Source organism: Manacus vitellinus, unplaced genomic scaffold (genome assembly GCF_001715985.3).
Source record: "Manacus vitellinus isolate BGI_N305 unplaced genomic scaffold, ASM171598v3 scaffold_36_pilon, whole genome shotgun sequence".
Classification (NCBI taxonomy): Eukaryota; Metazoa; Chordata; class Aves; order Passeriformes; family Pipridae; genus Manacus; species Manacus vitellinus.
Window position 1 is genome coordinate 4499102 of NW_021940508.1, and position 17869 is coordinate 4516970.

At 39.4% G+C, this 17869-nt stretch overlaps 1 protein-coding gene across 4 annotated transcripts in view; it reads left to right on the top strand.

The window, feature by feature from the left end:
* Positions 1–17869, top strand: part of PRLR (prolactin receptor) — a 156198-nt gene that overhangs the window by 69916 nt on the left and 68413 nt on the right. The gene's annotated exons all lie outside the window — the stretch shown is intronic.

The window sequence follows — 17869 nt, forward strand, 5'->3', positions numbered from 1 at the left end:
GGATTTCAAACTCCTTACACCCTGAGGTAACCTGAGTCTTTTGACATGGCCATTCTCTTAGCAAATTCATTCTTCCCTCAGGGTGAAGTCATTGCATATTAACAGTACTTCTAAGTTGTAACATTTCCACTTCTGGTGAGCATGTGATACATAACATTCCCTGTGAGCAAGTATGTACTGGTTCATAAAAGCAGTCAATAAACTTGGCACTAATAACTTCTGAAAGCTTTCAGACCTCTAACTGGATCAAGAACAATCAGGAGCAATTGTGATATAAAAATGGAAGTTTTAAAATTCAGGACAGAATAGTCTGATGAAGAGTACATTTTGGATGCTGCTGTGTGGTGTGACCCTTCTTCCTTGGACAGAACAGGAGATCGCCTTTGGAAAAGCAAAGATGACTTGTAGCCAAGTCTACATCTGCTCATAGCTTAATCCAAAAATTGGGTTGCTGCTGTTGCTGTTTCTTCAGCCCTAAACATTAGCTGGGAAATATGAGAGTTTAAGAAAGTCAATCCAAAAAGGATAAGCTTTTCCTTCAAAAGATTCCTTTTGCTTAATCGTGATGCAGAGAGAAAATAAAGAACAATACACCTCAGTGATTATAGAGCAAAGTCAACCTACCTTATGAAAGGTCGGTAGATCGTGATTTTGTGCATACAAAATAAAGATACCAAAAAATTAAAAGGTACGTACTTTAAGTCAAGAATAAAAATCAGTTTTAAAAACATTAATAGATAAACTACTTATTTAGACGGAAGTGTTAAGTAAACTACCAGGCTTAAATAAACTACTAAATTACCAGGTTCAGTGATAAGGTCTGGGTATGTGAAGGTAAGATCCTCATGTAACCCCTTTGTTTTAAGTAACAATATAAAGTATTTTTGTCTAGATAAGGTAATTGGGTATGATCATACCATTTCGTCTTAATATAAGGGAGATAAAAAATAGTTTGTTGGCTCTTTGTTACTTAAAGTATGTCTTCTAGTCTTCTCTTCAGGAGAAGCTCAGCCTCACATATCTTGTATCATCTCTGTACCCCAATCATCATCATCTATCTGCTTAGCCTGTGTAATGCCAAATTACCTCAAACTGCCTGTAATAGTTACTATTGTATGTAAAAATAGTATTCATATGTAAGTTCTCTCACTAATTATTATATACTGCTTCCTACTTATTTTATGTCTAACACCTGTCTTCATTCCTTATTTGAGTGGTAGCAACCTAGATTTCTATTGATTTAGAAAGTTGAGGAGAGGATGAGAAAAGGCTACAACTGATGGAAATGTCATTAGTCTCAGTTGAAGAACAACTTTGGTACAGGATGGTTCAGGCTACATTCCTCCAACTTCTACTGGAAGACCTGACCCTCAAAAGTCTGATGACCACTGTCCCCAGAAGCCCTTCTCCCTTTCCCAACCATATGACCTGTTTAGCCCAGAAGTGCATTATATCCCTCGGGCCTCAGAAGTCCTCGCTTTATCTGTGAAAGTCAGCATTTAGTCATGGTCATGACCAGTACCCCATGTGATTTCAGAACCCCCTGTAACTGCCAGCAGCTGAAACCCTGCCTTTTTCGTTGCCACAGGAGTGTGTCAAAGGCCCTCATGCACACACACACACACACACACGTGTTCGTGTGTGTTTGCGAAAACATGTAAAAGTGTAGAACAGTTTAAATGTGTGTTTATACGTAGTTACACTTCTTTATAATACACAAAAATCATATTTATAAAATGTGTGTATAAAAGTGTTTAGTAAGATATAATAAAATTAGTTGAAAACGTAAGTAGAAAGAAAACAAAATAAAAGGAAAGTACAGTTGAATGGTATGGGAGCATGTCAGAGAGTGGGGAGGCCATGAAAAAATCTGAATATGCACTGGGCAAAGGGATAAACCTATGAAGCTATCCAGGAGGCTGCCACCCAACCCCAGGCCATTCAAAGAATAGACCAGACCTGTGAATCTGCCCAAGAGGCCCCCTTCACCTGCCTGCAAACCAGCCAGATCACCTTATGGGGCTGTCCTTCAGCTTTGTCCTATGCTAGAAAATATAGGTAACATTGCTTACTAAAGATGAAGACCAGAAGAAAAAAAATAACTTCACAAGAACATGTTTGTAGGGACACCTAGAGCCCAAAAGGTCTTCCTAAAAAGACCATCTGCATTGGAGAGAAGATGTTTGGGCTGGCATTATGAAGACAACAGTTTGTGTGAGGGGGTAGGAGGCAACTTTTGTCTACATCTCAGTGTCCTAACAGCTACTTGTAATACCATGACAGGAATTATACTCCATGTATTCCCTTACCCTTATGTTGACATGGATTTTTTAGCACTTTCTGAAAACATGATTCTGGCTGATTGCGTAAAAGACACAATTATTTTGTGAATTGTTTTTAATCTTGCTTAGAACCACAGGATAAAAAAAAAATAAATCAAACCATTAAAAACACATCTTTGAAGGAAAAGAAATGGTGACAGTGAGAGGCAAGTCACCATCACCCAAACGATAAATAAAGTTTTGTTGAACATGACAAATCAGTTGCCTAATGTTTGGTTTTTTGTGTGCATGTAGTAGCAGCATGTTAACAAACTACAGCATCTGTCAAAACATATTTACTATGCTCCTGAGGAAGTGGGATGCTTTGGGAATGTAAAGCCCCTTTCTGAAACAAGCAGTACTGTTGATCTGAAGAGAAAACAGGTAGCCTCATGTCATGTAAACCAAGAATTAGAATATAACATAAGACTGTGAGAAAGTCCTTTAGAAGTAGCAGGTATTTGTGGTTTATTCTAAACACAGTAACAGTATTAGTCTCATTTTAGTGGTGAACATACTATCCCAGTGTGCCTGAACTGTATGTCTGAAAGGCAGAATGAGTTCTGAAGTAGCTGAGGCTTTTAAACCATTTTTGCCACCTCAGTAATTACCAAGCAGAGAATGGATGTTTTTAAATCAGCCTTCACACAAGTTGTTAAATTAGAATAATTTTCACTGCTTTGTTACTAATAATGAAGTAGAGGCCTGTGTCACAGTTTGCTTTAACAGGATGCTCGAAACTAAAACATGGGGATGTTTTACAGCAAGCAATTACCATTTGCTACATTAATGTGTTACTGGAGTTTATAATAAAGAACTGTAACCACAGCTTCTTCATTACAGTCAGAGAATGGGCGTGAAAACTCGAAGCTGTGCAAGGATTTGGAAAACCATGTCTGGCAATTGGTGAAAATTAGAATAAATATGCCTCCACTCAGAAAGGAAGACTATGAGGATGTTTAGGACAAAAGAAATATTTGACATTAGTTATGATTAGATGTTCCCAGGTACTAGTTGAAATTGTGAATGTTGTGGTTTAAACCCAACTGGAAATAAGCACCATGCAGCTGCTCACTCTACCTCTGCCTCTCTCCCCCCACCCTGGTGGAATGGGCATGAGAATCAAAGTAAAACTTGCAGGTTGAGATAAAAAAATTCAAGGAAAAATTTAATGAAGTTTAATAATCAAAAATAAAGTAAAATACAGTAATAATAGTAGATTATAATGATAATTAAAAGGGAAAAACAAGTGATGCACATTACAATTGCTCACCACCAGTTGACCAATGCCAGACTCCCCTTCCCTAACCCAGATCAGCCCCTCTGTTTATACATTGGGCATAATGTTCTATAGTGTGGAATGTCCCCATTGGTCAGTTCAGGTCACCTGCCCCAGTTTAGTTTGTGAACTTCCTCACCTACAGACTGTGCGACAAGAAAAAATAACTTAGGATAAACACAACTTAGCCAAAAACAAAACATCAGTGTGTTATCAACACCGTTCTCATTCCAAATCCAACATACAGCACCGTAAGAAATTAGAATAAGCTACTGAGAAGAAATTAACTCTACCCTAGCTGAAACCAGGACAATATCCACCCCCTTATTCCATACCATTTGTCATGCCAATTTCCACACTTCCCAATATCCCATTACCTTCCCTAGGTGTCCTCAGGACAGTGAGAGAGGGTCAGCATACTGCTTAATAGACTACAGTCACCAAGGTATAAAGGGGACGTTTTATTCCAATGAACTTTAAAGAACTTTAAAAAGTGAGCACTACTGAGAACAGTATATGCAAAATTGAGAAGTTTCTAGCAGTAAAAAGGCAAGTAAGGAAGAAACAGCTGTTTGTGAAGTGGTGGTGCTTGCTGAAGAAATTTAACAGCTGGATAAAAGCCTCTCAAGTCCATGATGTTTAGCAGCTGAAGCCAGAGTGGGAGAAAAAGAAGGATAGTAAACTGTGGTTTTTACATCATGCTCCCCAACAATGCTTACACCAGAATATCCCCACAAAACACCAGTTTGAACTTTACCAAACAGCTATTCAAAGCCCCTGGAAGCTGTCAGGCCAGTGGGAGATGGGGTTTGCAGAAATACAATACCCAGGCAGCTGGAATAATATTAATAATGCTGCTGGGTAAGACGTGGCATTATTCTTTGTGACAAGTCCATTATTCATCCATATGCATATTGCTGGAATGTATAAACATTTACTAGTTCCAACAACAGAGCTTTAACTGTTGACCAACCATAGACCTGGTCTTCAGTCCTGCAATTAGGGAACAAAGCTTAAAATGGATGAAAATCCTTGTACTCTTTGTTCAACTGGGAACCTAGCGAGTTTTTCTGAAACTTCTCCTAGGGTAGCCAGTGACAGTTTCCTTTTTAATTGACATGCCTGGAAGGTTTTTATCCCAATGTACCTCTACACAAAACCTTGTTGAGTACCAGCTGGTTTGAGATTTATAGGTCCCATTATCATGCTGGGTTCTGGCACATGGTAATAGCAGTGAGCTCATTGCAGCAACGTAGTACAAACTGCTTTATGTGCCAGTAAAACAACCTCACGTAGAAAGAGACAGCACTGAAATAAACAAAAATGAAAACAAGCATTTCTTTTTTTGCAGTGGAAAGGAGACTCTGAAGTTTTATCTGTTGACCTGAAAGGTTCTGATGTTTTAAGGAAACACACCATCATGTAGTAAAGAATAAGTAGTAAAGGGTAGTAGAAGAATTAAAAGGACCCTTCCTTGTCCATGAATTATTAAAGAGCCCAGGTGGAGTAGAAGCTGTATTCCGCAGCCTCTTTTCAAAAGCTATACCATTTTTCTAAAAGAGTTTGGAGATTGTTAAGCCACATGTTAAAAGCATGGCTGAAAACATGGCCGAAGATGCAATCAGATGTGTCTCTCAGGCAGTTGTGGCCCAGTTGCAAACACTGGCAAAGCAGGAGATCTCTGGGGTGGTTAAGAGACACATCACAGCCCTGAAGGCCCGTCCTTCCCCAAACCCTTGAAAGGAAAAGGATGGGTAATGCCAGTCTGCATTTCAGCTGCAAAAAGTAAAAGAATAACAAACGCTACTGAAACATAGAAAACCCCAAGAAATTCAGAGGAAGGTGGCCCTTTCTACCGCTAGAAAAGGAGATATATTTTAACAAGGCTGCTTTTTGTTCACGGCTGCTCAGAATAGTGTACCAAACCCATACTAGATTTATTTGAAGTGGCCCCAGCGCAAACAGGCATCACAAAGAGCTTGTTCAGTGAGGTGCCATTACTGTCAACTGTAACATGGACTTTTCCCTGGACTTGAATGGGAAAGACTGTGTAGGTCTGAACAACCGTGCTGGATCTTTGCTGAAAAAAATTGTTGAAGAGTGAGCCTGATGAATTACTTGTTGGTTGCTTTCAGCCAGCTGGATGATAACTTAGGAGAGATCCTGTGTTTGTAAGCCCAGTCTGCTATGTAAGGTATAGGTGATTTGGAAGTTGCCTTCAGGGGTTTGTCTTTTGTCCTAACAGGAGGCATGTTTACTGCTGCATCATGTTCAGGGGAAGCATTCACATTAGAGAAGCCTTTTGGTAAGTGTCATCCCTTGCCCTAGTCACACTGGACAATTTGGTTTTGTTTCAGAAATTTCATCGCAGCTGTCATTTATCCAATGGACGTAGTCTTTTGGGGAAAATCCATTGTGAACTTCTCCTAGTGCCCCTACACATGTTACTGTAAAGTTAAATTTTTGTTCTGATTTTCCATTTTAATAGGTAGTGTTGTCTGTATCTTGCAGCACAGCACAAAGTCCAAAGACAGACCAGGTAATACTGTGCAGCAGTCTGGTTGGGATTTCATCTGTGTTGTTAACTGGTAGTTGTATGACTGTATGTTCTGCCTTTTTTTATTTTCTATTCGTATTTAAACTTTATTTTTGGTACCTCTTACTAAGTAATCTTTTCTATGTAAACTTTTGCAACTATAAATTCATTATTATAAACTGTATGCATTTATAAATATACCCACCTCGCTGTATCTATATTTAGAGATATTTACAATGCTTGTATATGACATATATCAAGAATATATGAGAAGCTCTTGAGAAGCTTGAAAAAGGTTGTGGGGTTTATACCATTAACAAAATGGCATCCCCATGCAAGGAAGAGGGAGGACATCCTGCTCTTGCTGTGCTTTGGGGTTGACCAAGGTATGGCCTCACCTACCAGACAGTCCCAGGTAGTGCTGATATCACCTGGGTTACAGCTGGGTTACAGGGGTGGCCTCGCAAGGACATGATGATGACCTAGTTGTGGGGATAAGCCAATCACTGGAAAATGGGTGTGGTTCTGAGGCAGAGGGTCATGTCGCCCTGAGGTGACCTGCAGCAGGCACCTGCCCTGTTCTGCCTCATGTGAAGCTGTCCTGACCCCAGAATCTAAAATTGGACAGTGGAAAAGGGAGGCAAGATCTTCTCTTTAGACAAGAGAACACCCAGTCAGCAGTTTCTATAGCCTGTTTGCAATTAGTATCTTCTGTGCAGATTTTTAACAGATTTTTTTTTTAGCTGTAGCCTCTGTGTGTTGATCACTTGTTTATAAACTGCTGTAAGATACTGAAGTAAATATATGGGAGAGCATGGAGATAAGTAGCAGCAACACAGGTTCCCACTGAAAAGAAATATTCTCCAAGTGCTCCAGTTTTCTCCTAAAAAGGTAATAAGCCTCAAAGATAGAAGAGCAGCAGTGATGTCATACATCTGCACTGTGGTCAGGCTTTCAATACAATTTCATGAAATTTTTGTAAATTAACTAGAAACCCATAGTCTGTATGAAACTACTGTGCAGGATGCCCCAGTCCTTGGAAAACCATTTACAACTGGTTATCAGTGAGGCACTGTCGGAGCAAAAGGGCAGATTGAAACCAGCTGCCCAACTCCTTGGTGTGGCAGCTAATCTGAATATCATTAGTGACATGGATAACGCTGTACCACATATTTACTAGACAACAGTGAAAGGAGAGGGACTTCAGTTTACTGGAGAAGAGGAAGAAAAAGAAATCATATTTATAGAGTCATGTATTGTTTCTGATAAATAAAGAGTTGCTCAGTAGAAACAAGACCAAGGTGCTCCTCTTAAACACAGATACATAATTGCACAAATACTAGATTGAGGTAACAAGAAGGTATTTGGTATAAGTAAGGGGTTCAGTGCTACACAAGAGGAACAGGAGCCAATACTGTCCCCCTGCTGTGTGAAAAGTAAATACCATGCCAGGATTTACAAGTAGGAGTATGGTTTGGGTTGTGCAAAGTGGTTTCCTTATTCCCTTCAATATTTTCGAGACCTCAGCTAAAGTACTTTGTCTTTCTGAGGCACAGTGCTTCACAAAAGATAGGCAGAGTCCGCAGAAGAGCAAGAAGAAGATTTAGAGGTCTGGAGAATGTGTCTTGTGAGACAATGAATCAAGACTGACACATCTAAATAGGAGAAGACAAGGGTGATATATCTGAAGTGCTCAAAGTAGTGTCTCTCAGCTCTGCAGAGAGATGGGAGCAGTCTGTTGTTTTGTTGCTTTTAGCCTGCAAAAGTACTTGGATTAAGTTGCAGCAAGGAAGATACAGGTTAGATAATAAGAACATTTTATTATTAAAGATACTAAAACAGTAGCTTAAATTGCCTAAGGAGGTTTCAAAATTCCCCTAATTGGAGATTTTTAAGAACAGTTTAAGCAAATCTTAGGAATGAAATTGGCATTGTTAATCCCTCCTTGGGGCTCTTAAATTGTCATCTAAATGACATCTCGAAACTTGTTTTAGTCTATAATTTATTGAGAAGCTTTTATGCATGCAACTATTAGGTTTCACATTCTTTGAAAAGGGAGATATATCTCTGATGTTTGTACAGTGCACACCAAAGCAGTACAAGGCTACAGACTCTGGTCATCATAGAATGACTCGTAATTAGCATGTTGTATTGGAATGTAACTGTAAAACTGTGAGTCCCTGTGCAATCAGTGATGTGGTGGGTTGATCTTGCTGGGTTGCCAGGTGCCCACATAAACTGCTTTGTCACTACCCTCCTGAGCTGGACAGGAGAGAGAAAATAACAGAAGGCTCGTGTCCTTATCCTTGAGATAAGGACAGGGAGAGATCACTCACAATTACCATCAGGGGCAGTTTGGGTGAATTAATTTATTGCCTGTTAACACAAGACTAAAATGAAAAATAAGAACAAATCTACAAAAAAAATTCTCCCTATCCCTTTCTGCTTCACAGGCTCAACTTCACTCTCAATTTCTCTATGTCTTTCCCCCAGGTAATACCGGGGGACAAGGAGTGGGGGTTGTGGTCAATTCATCACACATTTACTGTTTTCTCCTCATGCTCTTCCCCTGCTCCAGTGAAGGGTCCTTCCTACAAAAGGTAGGCCTTCTCCAATATGAGTCCTTCCCAAAGGCTATAGTTCTTCATGAACTGCTCCAGTGTAGGTCCCTTCCACAGGATGCAGTCCTTCAGGAACAGGCTGATCCAGTGTGGGTCCCTCTGATGGGGTCACAATCCTGCCAGCAAACCTGCTCCAGTGGGCTCCTCTCTCCACAGTTCCAAAAGCCCTGCCAGGAGCCTGCTCTGTCACTGGCTTCTCACAGGTTCACAGCCTCCTTTAGGCATCCACCTTCTCTATAGTGGGGTCCTGCATGGGCTGCGGGTGGGTCTCTGATCCCCCGTGGATCTCCATGGATTGCAGGAGCACAGCTGCCTCACCATAGTCTTGCAGGGGAATCTCTGCTCCAATGCCTGGAACACCTCCTCCTCCTCCATCACTGACCTTCGTGCAGAGCTGTTCTTCTCACACATTCTCACTCCTCTTTCTGGCTGAAGGTGCTGAGTTTTTTGTCCCCCCTTCATAAATACATTATCCCAGAGGCGCTGCCACCACTGCCAATGGGTTCAACTGCAGCCAGTAGTGGGTCTACCTTGGAGCCATCTGGCATTGGCTTTGTTGGACATGGGGAAGGCTTCTGGCAGCTGCTCACAGAGTAGCCCCTCTACTGCCAAACCCCTGCCATGCAAACTCAATACAACCACGTTTCAGAATTACCTGGCATCATTAAAATTATCTTGGCTAATTTGAACTTTATTGGGAACTGTGGCAGTGACTTACAGGTGAAAATCAGTATGATCTGTACTAGAAATCAACCATGTTAACCTCTAATTTATCACTTTAATATGTTTTTGTCACTGTAGTCACAAACAAAATTTAAGTCAAGAATTATTGTTATCCATATCATGTTTGTGGGGCCTTTAGTGTTTGTTTACTCCCGGGGCACTGAAGAAGAGGTACTCAGATTAACTGATTAGTGATGCTGTATCCCACTGAACTTAGGGGGTTCATAATGTCCAATCTGTTGTGAAACCTATTCATTAAAATTAATTTTTTAGGTACTCCTTTAGAGTCTAACTAATAAGAATGTATTAATAGTATAGCCTTTGTGTGCCACTGCCTGATTTATTGGCAGCTGTAGTCTAGAAGAAATTACAACAAGGCTAACAAATGCTTTATGCCAAAGAACTACAAAGCAAAAACTTTGCAAACCAGAGCAGTTTAGAGCAGACACTTCAGGCAGCAGATGGAAGTGGGAAGCTATTTACAGTACACAGTGATGTTACACAACAGTTTTTGGAAGAAAATGTGGAAAAGAGTCTTTCATTAACTAAAACTGTAAAGGGAATTGTCTACATTACACAATGCTAAAAAGCAGAAAATATTAGCCTCTGTGGAGGGTTACATTAATGCAGTAATACTAATTTAAATGCTTAAGCTAACTGACTCAGAACCGGTTTGATAATATGTGAATGGCACTGATACTGACAAGTAGACAGACCTGAAACAGTTTGTATTTCAGACACAAGAAATCTGAATATGATTTCACAGCAACATTGTAAGCCAGGAGTGACACCGATGAGGTAAAGAGGCACTTTATGGTTTAAAGTAAATGAGTTTTAAGAGACTCAGGTCTTTCGAAAGACACAGCCCTGGAAGCAGGGCAGCACCTGGCCCCATAAAGAGCCTGAAGGGATAGGACAGCTATTGAATAGGATGTTTTAATATCTGGTTTTGCAAACAAAATCTGAATTCAGTTGCAAGTTATTTTTGTTTAAAAATTGCATAGTAGCTTATTTAAATGAATTTATAATTCTTTTAAGATTAAACTCTTTCTAATACAAACTTCCATGTTTCTTTGTTGCTTTCACAATATTATCCAAGTTCTTTCAGTATAACTTCTTTCAGTCCCCTTTGCAACCTCCTGGTGCATAGTGGAGCAAATAAATTCATGACATCTAAGAATAAGTATTACTGTAAAAATTTGGGAAGTTTTATTTACTGAGGCATGGGGAATATTAAAGGATGCTTTGGTTTTCTTTTAATATTTGGGAGATGTTTATTACTGTAATTTTTAACCAGAAATTTTAGCTAATGTAGTTGAGGTGCTAGGACATTCATTCTCATAGATTTTTAGAGAATCAGCTCCAGGTACTTACTTACTTTCATCTTGAGTAGAGCCTATATTTGTAGTAATATATGTTACAGTTGATTTTCCCCACTAGAGTAAAAGTACTATGATACCAATTTTTTTCCAATTTGAAAGAAATCTGAATGGCTACTATGGAATCATTTCACTTCACATTGCCAAGTAGTTAACTGGTGTCAATATTAAATATTTATGAAAAATAAAATAGTTTCATTTCTTCTGTCAGTAATTCCATTCTTCATAAATAATACAGTGTTAACTGTAGTAGAGATCCTGGCTGTCTAACATTGCAGATTAATGTCTTTCTGCCAGACTACATCTTGCATTTTGATCCCTGGTTCAATTAATATTTAATAAATCCTCAAGAAGTTCAAACAGGCTGAGATACAAAAGTTGAGACTTGTCCGTAACTCAGTAGTAATGGCATTGGTCGGGGTTTGAGAGATTATCTGAGGGTCCCTGGACTTTTTAGGTACCATTCCTGACCTAACCATGCCTACTTTTGATGGAGGCCTTGGGGGGGGGGTCCTGTGAAAAGAGGTAAAGAATGGATGTACACAATTAGCTGTGTCTGACTTCATTTCTGCTGGTACATTCTGTGACAGGCATAGAGTGGTGTCAGGAGGAAAATTTCTCTAATTTAGAGAGGGAGGTTGTTTTCCTGCTGTATTGCAGAAAATTGACTCTAATGGACTCTTTAAATCTCAAGAAGAACTAGATTCCTATGTAAGGTTGTTGGGAATGAGATAAGCTAGTGATGAGGCCTAGAAATGGATTAAAAGCATTGAGTATTATGAAAGTAGGACAAGCACTGTTGTGAATGTTTGGGAGGAACAGAGGAGGAGATACGAAAAGAGATTTTTTAAAATTACATTCAAGTGGGATTTAGCAATTGCTACAAAAGAGCAGTCCAGAAAGCCTGGGACATAGAAATGGATGTAGCTGAGAGATTTTATGCCTGCTAGAAACTGGGTAGTCTAACTGGGTAGTCTTGGAGTATGGAAGCTACAAGGCACCACCAGAAGGATTTCTGAAGGTTGGTAATTCATAGTGAGGGGTGTTTTCATTTTTCATGTCGTGGAAAGAAGGGACAGTATGAAAGTATTGTGTCAGGGCAGTACAGCATTTTTGAAGGCAAATGGAGAAATGTAGCTGGATTGTGCTCAAAGAAACAGGGACAGGACATTCCAGGGCACCTCACATTCAAGTGTTCATTATAATGAAGAAGATAAAATAAGGCATCATCAGAACAAGATGGACTTTCTTATAAAAAGGTGGAGACAACTATTTCACCAATGCCAGAGCTCTCTAGTTGAGGCAAAGAAAACTTGCATTCAGGCTCTTGATCTGTATCAAGGAGTAGGAGGTCTTGAGCCTGTATTTTCTGTAATCTACTATTATGCTGTCTGAATATTTGGGAAAATGTACTTTCTTGAACAGAACAAACTTGTAAACATCTTTGTTTTCCTTCTCCTTCAAAACTGAATCTATCAAAGACAAAGAAATTGCTGCTTCAAGCTGCAGCCCTGCCAAAGAGTGTCGCTTCTCTGCATCTGTTGACATCTGTTCCTCCTGTGTCAGAACTCAGGTTTCTGCAGTATCCCAAAATCCAACCCTGAATGCTCCAGTGCCAAAGTCTTGAAACATTGTCCTTTGCAGTATACAAACTGACAGGTCAGTGTGCAGCAAAATACACTATTTACTGTCACAGAATCACAGATTCAGTTAGGTTGGAAAAGACCTCTGAGATCATCAAATCCAACCTATGGCCAAACACCACCTTGTCAACCAGACCATGGCACCAAGTGCCACATCCAGTGTTTCCATAAACACCTCCAGAGACAGTAACTCCACTACCTCCCTGGGCAGCCCATTCCACTGTCTATTCACTCCTTCTGTAAAGAAATTTTTCCTAATATTCAACCTAAACCTCTCCTGGTGCAGCTTAAGACTATGTCCTCTCATCCTGTCGCTGACTGCCTGGGAGAAGAGGCTGACCCCCACCTGGCTACAGCCTCCTTTCAGGTAATTGTAGAGAGTGATAAGGTCATCCCTGAGCCTCCTCTTCTCCAGGTTAAAGAATCCCATCTTTCTCAGCCACTTGTCATAGGACTTGTGCTGCAGACCCTTCAACAGCTTCATTGTCCTTCTCTGTCACTGCTGAGCAGATCCTGAAAACAAAGGAGTGATGAACATCTCGTTGCTCTTTTCTTATTCCTGAAAAAAATTAATTAACAAGTTCAGACCAGAGCTTGGCAGTGCTTCAGAAGGAGAAGAAAAACAACTTTTTTCCTCCATTTTGCTGTTCCTGCAGTGCAGGGTCAGCTAAGCAGCAGGACCCTCAGCTGAATTACCGGCTAATGTCAGAAACCAGGAATATAGGAGGAAAGAATTAGTCTGGAGTTTAGGCACTGATCTCACATGAAAGGATCGTCTCTCTCCTTTCAACTGAAAACTATGATTTCTTATGGGTGCAAGAGGTGGTGTTGATTCAGTGCCAGTGACTGTGTGGGAGATTTTAGATACGGTATGATCACAAGTATAATGACTTTGTGATAAGTGACTTCAATGCACCCACCACTTTCTTTATTGGCGTCTGGTCTGATATTTGATGTGAAGTAAGAAAGAGTATTTACCTTGAATAGGTTCCAGCTAAAGACTATTTTTGCTATACATTACTTTTAATAGCAAAAGAAATTACACCCTTAAGCTTTTATTTCCCATCCCTGTCCTCCCATTCACTATCACTGTGTCGTGCCAACACAGCTGCTTTTTTCGGCAGTAGCATAAGCTGAGTCACTGAGATGACTTAGGCTTTAATAAAAATTGTAGTTTGTTTTTTAGTGCAAACCATTTCCGTGATTGTCTCACAGACCCATAAGCAGCTGTATCCACCCAACTGAATAAGTAGGGAACTGCAGCATGGAAGGAGAGTAAGTTTAGTTAGGAAAGTTTCCTGAGATAGCCATATTGGTGTATTGTCAGTGTGTTGTTGAATTACACCCCTAGCATTTGGAAGAGAGGTAATGTAAGCTGCCCTCCTTGTATAAGTGCTGTCTGCATTGAGGACTGTGACCTCGTTAGCTGGGAAGCTGCTGCCTTCGTTGTGACTGCTGATAATGAATGGTGCTTAACACAAACTTAGAATTTTTGTTTTCTCTATACGAGAAATCACAACTTTATGTGTACTACACGTCCAAAGACAGGTATATACAGTCTAGAGTATGGGCTAGAATCTGCCAATAGGAGAAAATTTTTGCTGGATCTGTAGGACTTCGTCCCCCCACATACCCCCATTGCCATTTTTTCCACCTGATCTTAAAACTTTCTTTTTCTGACTATGGGGAGACCAATAGCCACAGCTTAAGAATCAACATCATGTTCACAGATTTTTTACTTCTCAGACTTTGGTCATGCTATCCCATTGCATGGGGATCCTACTGCTACTTGAGAAAAGTTGCTGTTTGTGTATTTAGCTAATTTTAATCCTCTCAGGAAATCTCTCTTTGATTCCCACAAATAACAACTAACTATTTCCAGCTCATAGAGAAGTGTGTGGCTGTTTTCTGTAATTCTGGAGGCAAATAGTTGAACCAAAGGTCACCCAGGCTTAAGTACTCTTCAGTTGTGTGATGGACCTTTTTTTACAAATCTTACCTAGTATCTCCATGGAAGTCTGGTTATGTTATCACGGTTGTACTGGGAATTGTAGTGTGAACTGTCTTCATTCAAACAGGCTTGAGGAATCTTGTTGCAGGTAATAACCAATACTAGTGAGTACCTCAAAAATGTGTTTACTGTATTTCCTCTCTTGTGTTTTGCTTTTCAGCTCACTGCTGTTAATGGACTGCTGCTTACTAGGTTCAACAACTGTGTAGGGTCAGCCCTAATGGGTACAAAGAACATCTATTTCAACAGACATATTTTTATAATCCTTTAAGGCAGTAAAAAACTAGTTTTTCATTGGTTTTGACATTATTACTTTGATGCTAACTTTTAGCTACATCCTCATCGTTGAATCAAAACTTCACAGGGATTATCCTTAGTGTTTGCCTGAAACAAGGTGCTTTAAACAGGTTAGGTTTAAGTGTTATTGCATAAGATTTCAAACCATCTCCACCTCCTGTCTTGTTATTTCACTGATTTGTTCAAGGAGATAAAATAATAAAAAATAGCTCTGCAAAAAGAAAAGTGGTTGGTTTTAGTTCCTTTAACTGATTCATTGCAGGTTCAGGTGAATGCTATAAATGATGCTACAGAGAAGATAGGAATATCTGGACTTGATTGGTCAGGACGCTGAAATTAGTAAAAGAACTGTACCATATAAACTGACAACTGTTCAGTGTCACAAAAAAAAGACTGGAAGAAAATGATCCACTACTATAAAACAGGAAACTTTGTTTTTTCATATCTCGATTCTGTAATTTATAAGTAGGTTGGAAGTTATTCTAACAGTCTCTGTATGTACAGAGAAATTCCTTTTGAAGATAGATGTCCATTAGGCATGCTGACCCCCTTCTCAGTTTTAGGTTTGGAGTAACTGCATGTTAAAATCATGTGCCCTATTTTGGTTTATACCTCATACCATGCTTTAGGTGTTTTACTCTGTTCCACTCCAAATAAGGAAAAAGTTAATATTATACTGAGTTTTATGAGAATAGCTTCAGACTGGTATAACTAGAATGATTGCCTCTCCCTTGCTCAAAATGTCTAGTCTCTTTCCTAACTAATAATCTCAATCCTGTTGTGCTGCCAGAATGAAATAAGCACCTATATTGTTTAATCAGCCTCTTGAATGTGGAGCAGTCAGTGTCCAATGACTGATGACTGACACCTCATTAACTCTCATATAAACTGCCTCATGGGAAAAATTAGAGAGATTAAATCAATGAATTAAGGAATTTGTTGCCATTTATTTACTTTTTATTTCAGCTACAGAATTTTAATAGAGTTAGCTATTTATTTTTATTCTTCCTGCTAGCATAGGCCCTAGTGAGGGTTAAGATGAATCAAGAAACCTTTTTGTAAATCAGTGTCATGCTACAAACAATTTAGTCAGTTTTGATATAGCACTGATAGATTTAAAACTGTCTCTGTGCTACTTTGTTCTGCTGCTTTCCCCATGGGAAACCTCCCGTGTTTATCTTGGTGGGAGGCTAATTTTCTATCCACCCTGAAACTCAGGTCCAGGCGTCCCAGTTGGCAGAGTGGGTTTGTAATCTGGCAGTGCAATCCTGCTAAACTGCAGAGTAGCATAAGAGTTAGCTCTTGGCTTTGGGCTGGGAGCCCAAAGCCTGCATGAGCATTTCCCAGTAGTTGGGACACAAACACAATGCAGGGCAGCAGCATGTGTGTCACTGCAGCCACTGGCCTGCCAAGCACAGCGTTCCGTGTGGGGCAGATGACGTACATGCCCCTCTCTCTCTCTTTTGTTTCCATTTGCCTCGGCTCCCAGCTGTGCTGGAGGGATTTGCCTCAAGAAGTCAGTCATGTTCTTCTTTAGAGAATCTATTAATGCAAACATTCTGGAGCATTTCACAAAGCAGATATCTTACCATGTAATACTTAAACTGAAATCAAATGACGTGACTTGCACTGAAACTCTCTTCTGTGTTGCCTAAAATAGACCGTCAAAGTTAAAAATACATACACAAGACTCTGTGTTAATTTTACAGTAAAGCAAAGGCTCTTTGTGTAGCTGGTTGGACAATTCGACAGGCAAGGTACAGGATACAGTAAACCATGTCATGACATCAAAAAATTAAGATTGCAGGTGCACTGCAAAGTGCATTGGAAAGTGCAGTTTGTTCAAAAGCCCAGTTAGAGTTGAACACAGAGATCCCCTGGAGGCATACCAAATTAATACTGATTTACAGCTATGCTTTCTGCTAGAAAACTATTAACTTATGTAATCTTAAGTCAATCTCTAAAGCTCTAACACTGTTGCAACTGACCAAAAGTTAGCAATGATAAACTAGGTCAGAAGAATGCATATTTTAAAAACTGCATTGTTCTTCAAAAAAAACAACCAACCAACCAAACAAACAAAAAACCACCACCACCATATCCTGGTTACTCTGAGAAGCCAAATCATTCTATTCTGAAGATTTTTATTTGTTGTCACAATTTTTCACTGAATATTTTTATAAGAAAAAACTGATATTCTTCTTAATGTAAATATATTAACTTTTAATAGAAAAAGGGCTTTTCATAAGCTTTTTAAAAAGGACCAGTACTAGTAAAGTTTCATCTTGTCCATGTCCACGAGTGGTTTCAAATATACATTGTTGTTTCTGTATTATATCCTCTGATCCTTTCAGCTCCCACAGAAATTGGACATGATCTAGCAGGCAGAAGTCATTAAGTGTAGGTGTAGTTCTGTTGAATTCAGTGTAAGAACACAGACAAGCCAAATTTTTTTGGCAGAATCAGGCTTTGCTGGATCAGAATAGGTCACAGGATCTAACAAAGAACAGCTGAAGTTTAGATTTCATCAACTGGTTCTAAATTTGATTTTGTTAAACCACAGCAAATCCAAAATGGAAAAGAATACTGAAGCTCTTCTTGAGCTTATAGGGAGCACTTTAAATCTTAAGCACAATTTATTCATAAGGGTTCCTGAAGTTCTGAGTTATATTAATGATATTAAATTCAAGAAAATATATTTTCTTTGAAAAAAAATTCTTAATTTTCTCTTTAGAGTTCTGTTTAAAACAGCAAGTGCTTAAAAATGGATTAAAATGCACCCTAAATCTCCAAAGACTATAGTTTTTCTTTAGAGGTGTTTCCAGATCTCTGGAGAGAGCAATTTGCTGCATTTGCTGCATTTGCTTCTGCTAGGTTAATTCTTGATGATGAAAGAAATAGTAAAATCTCACAGAGTACAGTGACCAACAATTGTCGTGAAGGTAAGTAAGGATGAGAAGGAGGTGATCATATACAGCAGTTTGGGTCACACAGTAGCTTAGAGCCCTTCATGCAGGGTGTTAGGCACAGTTAGTTACAAACCTGTAAGGTAGCAAAAG